The sequence below is a fragment of the Fukomys damarensis genome, unplaced genomic scaffold (assembly GCF_012274545.1).
Source record: "Fukomys damarensis isolate Sample0158 unplaced genomic scaffold, DMR_v1.0_HiC HiC_scaffold_31, whole genome shotgun sequence".
Lineage (NCBI taxonomy): Eukaryota > Metazoa > Chordata > Mammalia > Rodentia > Bathyergidae > Fukomys > Fukomys damarensis.
This window is the reverse complement of record NW_022900943.1, coordinates 11857176-11861761: the sequence shown is the minus strand read 5'-3', so window position 1 is coordinate 11861761 and position 4586 is coordinate 11857176.

Genomic DNA, 4586 nt, shown 5'->3' with positions numbered 1-4586 from the left:
TAAAAGAGAAAAGAGAAAAAGATGGAGTCACTTGGATTTCTCTTAATGAAAATTATTGAGAGTGGTTTCCAGTGTTGCTTACCCAACTACTAAAGCCAGTATTAAGTAGAATTAAGTGTTTTTCCAGTGCCCTTGGCGTGCTCAAGTGATGCAAGTAGTATATCTATGTTATGTGTATATCTGTGAGAGGAAAGGCAGACCAAAGAGAAGGACCAGATAGCTATACAGGGTATAACTACATTTAATAAACTTTTTAAAAGGAATAGCCAGGTATTATCACGCCCATCTGGAATCCCAGCACTTGGAAGGGTGAGGCAAGAGGATTGCCTTCAAGGCCAGTGCAGGCTACATAGTGCAGTTCAAGCCCCAAACTACATAATGAGACCCTATCTCAAAAGAGAAAAGAAGAGAAAGAAATTTCTACAGATAAAACTTGAATGCAAAACTGTGAATAGTAAAAATTTAGTTATAATATTTAACATGCATTTTCCCATTGACATTAATATACAAACTTCTACTTATAACACTGTAAGAGTTATTGGCTAAGGGATTTCTGAAAAAGTATTGGGATCTATAACTGTCTGTGTTTGCTTTTGAGAAACAGATAAAGCCTCAGTAATACTGAAAGAATTAAGCTGGTGTCGATTCTATAAACGCAGTACCCAGAAAAAAGAGAGGGAAAACAAAGTAATTTTCTATTTCGTATTTTGTGCTGGCAATTATTCTGTTTTAAAATTTAATGTCATCTTGAGTAAAATAACCTCTGCTTAGAGGAATTGTCTTGGTGGTGAAACCAAGTTTGTATTGAATTTGCCCAGAGAGTTGATTTTCAATGCAGATTTTAGGAGGCCTCCCATCACCATCTCCCCAATATGACTCTGGTTCAACAGGTTTCAAGTGGGACCAAAAGCCTGCATGATTACAAATCCATTCTTTGCCTCCAACACTTGTCTCTTTGGTCTATACTTGGGAAAACACTGAAAGAAATCCTAGGTTCTGTGATCAGAAAGAGCTAGTTCCATAGCCTGACTGTGTCACTTCCTAACTCTGTGGCCTTTGTCAAATTACTTGGTTTCTCTGAACCAGTTTCTTGGTGTATAAATGGTGCTGATGTCTGCATTGTGCTGTTGTTGTGAAGAGTAAAGAGTTGACATGTGTGCAGTACTTATCACATCATAATTATAAGTATTTAGTAGATATTCATTCTTTTTCTGAGCCCAGAGAGCTTAGATTCAGTACTTAGCTAAGTGGCACACACAGTGTTCACACCCATTGAGTATTAGTGTGCACACAATTAAATACAGGATGACTATGCCAAGCATTCACAGGTGACCCTATGTGCAATAAAGCCCCCAATTAATATGCTATTATCTAACAAAAGAGAATTAGCATAGAAATTCTTAAATGTGTGTGGGGGTGTTATAAAACTACTGTCACAACCATCTTTAATATGCAGTTCAGGGACATAAGTACATTTACATTACTGTGCAACCACTGCCACCATCCATCTCCAGAAAATTTTCACCTGCCCAGATTAAAACTAATTCCCCTGTCTTCCTTCAGCCCCCTGGCAACACCATTCTACTTTCTGTCTCTGAATTTGACTATACTAGGTATGTCCTATAAGTGGAATTGTACAGGGTTTGTCCTTTCATGAGTGGCTTATTTAACGTTGTACACTGTCATATATCAGACTAGACTTCCTTTCTAAGTGAATAATATGCCAACATTCCATTTTGTTTATTCATTCGTCTTGCCCTTTGCCTATGGTGACTAATGCTGTTTCTCAATATTATTTTTAAATTACATTCACAAACATTGTCTTCCACAATTCTTACACAACTGTGGAAAAATGAGAAAGTCAAGTTCCTGCCCTCATTTCCCAGATTTTAAAAAATGGGACTGGAAAAAGGGTGAGGGACCTGATTAGGATCTCAGAATTGGTAGGCAGGAGCCCCTGTCTGTCTGACTCAGTGCCTGTGGGTTTGCCATTCCTCTAGACTACCTCATTACTAAAGATGTCATCTGACAATTAACCCTTTTGTCTGTGCTTACATTCTATCCAAGTAGTCTTCTTAAATAAAAGTCCTCTGTTGAGACAAAACTATCCAATGGAAAGATCATCCTTTTACATTGGCCCTAAGATAAAATTTGGCCTAATTCATATGGCTTGTGAGGTAGTGGTGGTCCAGGCCTCTTTATCGGTGCTCTCCGTGGGCAGTGTCCAAGGTCACAGTTACTAAACTGAGAAACTTGGAGGATGCTCATCTGTGTTTCATGGGTGCTTACAACATGTGGCAGGATTATGCTTTGGGAATGTATTTCTTTAAACTCACCATTTTAAAAAGAATCAGCAGTCAGGGTCAAGCTGAGGGGCTCCTCTTTCCAGCTCTCATGAGGTCTTGACTCCTCAGTGTTCATGTTCTGTGCTCAATCCCTTCCTCCTACCTAAACTCAACAGTTCGCCAGCAGCAGAGTTTAGGAAAGGCCAAACATTAAGTGATGGCATGACCCAATCTTCTGATTGTCCCACTGTGAGTCTAAGGAAATGTAATTGAACATTTCTTTTCTATAACCTGAAATGGCCATTTTAAAAAGTTGAATAATAGTGTTTTCTGTCCTAGAATTAAAATGTAAGCAAGCCCATTCCCTAAGAGAGAGACAGAAAGAGACTTCCTTAAAATATGGCAGTTATGGAGGAGATAAGAAATACTATTTTGGATCAGACCGAAGGTTCACTCAGTCTACTTTTTCTTGTTGTACCACCACCAAGCATTTGGGGCTGCGCATGCACTGTGTCCTTACAGGACTAGCTATTTTCCGTGGATCTTGCATATTTCTTCATTAATATCCAAATGTGACTCTGATATACATGGAGTTATCCAAATATTTTTGGAAACTATTTATATTTTTAACTAGTTTATACATCCAAGAAGTTTCAGAAAATTCAAAATTGTCTCGTTTAAAAGCGTACTGACTTTTTCTGTCCTCTTTCTTCTTTTGATAGATTTGAGATTGAAATTGAGCCTGTTTACCAACATCGCCCTCTAAGATGTTAAAGAAAGGAAAAAAGTAAGAAAGCAAAAAACAACCCATTCGAGCATGCATAGTGTTCATGACTCTTTCAGTTCATGCTTTTAAATCTTAGTTCTATACAGAAAAAAAATATATACGATTTGAAAGGAAATGACCTTTGCTGGCTTCAGTTCTATTGCTTTTGCGATTCATGAGGAAATAATTTGTAAGTATTAGTAATTTATGCTGTTTGATAAATTTTTAAGGAAAAGGTCTGGGGGTGCTGACCTGGTAGGGATAGAGAAAGAAAACAAAATAGATGACACGTGGGGTTATACGTAAATAATTTAAATCAATTTTTAACCAGTTGGGATGTGTATATGATGTTCCCTCAATTTCAAAGTTTTTTGCACTGAGGCAAAATAGGCTCATAGTAAATGCAGGCATCAGAGATCTAAATTGATCACAATGTGAAGACCTCACCAACTATAAAGCATTCTTCATTAAAAAAAAAAAAAAATCCAGAGGCCGAAGACTTCTCTATGAGTGTTTTAATATTTAATCATTCTGTGATTCTCAGAGGAAGACAACAGTAGCAAAGCCAGTCTTTACCCATAACCATTCTATATTGAAGGAAACATGTATCTCAGAATAAATATTAATAGTCATGGAGTAGAGGCAGGTTAACTGCTAAAACAAGTAGACTCCCAAATCCAGTGGTTCTCAGAGTTAAATGTGTATCAGAATCATGTGGGTGACCTGGGTAAACACGGATAATGTACCCTGCCCTGATGTTTCTGACTAGGTGAGTCTTGAGTGGAGCCCAAAACATTTAATTTCATTGATGATGTGGAAACCGGCCAGGGGACACATTGTGAAAAACCACTGACTTAAAGGACAAGAAGTTTGTGTCTTTTGTTGTTTTTTGCAGTGCTGGAAACTGAGTTCAGCATCTTGCACATGCTGAGCAAATGCTGTTTTGTTTCTTAGCAGTCCAGAGTGTGTGGGTGGTGAGTAGAAGGCCAGTAATACCTTCGTTCCACGTGGTCACTCGGGAACCTGGGATGGCAGTGCCTCCTCTTCCTTTAGGATGTGATATGATCAAAAACTATAGTGAATGCTTAGCTCTCTAAAAATATATTACCATAAAAGACACACTGCCATTAATACCCCTACAAATATTCCTTCTTGGTTTCTGCACACTTATCCCATGATTCTTGCCACTTTCTGAAATACTTCTGGAAGACGTCTTTTGTGAGTTTCTTTAGTTGCACTGGCACAGCTGCCTCACTGTCCTGAATTGATTAAAAATATCTACATTTTGCGGTCATCTTGACTTTGGGAAAGAACCAGATGTCACACAGGGCCAGATCTAGTGAATGAAGTGGTTAAGGACACGCCAGTGTTTTTATGTGTCGGAAATTTCCATAAACGTAACTGGAAACCGCCTCAAAAACCGGCAAGAACAGTGGGGTGTGTTCGGAGTAAGTGGGAGTATTTGGAGAGCGATTAAAGGCAATGTGGTTTTCCTGTAGTACTGGTTTTTTTACATAAATATTCTCTGTATTTTT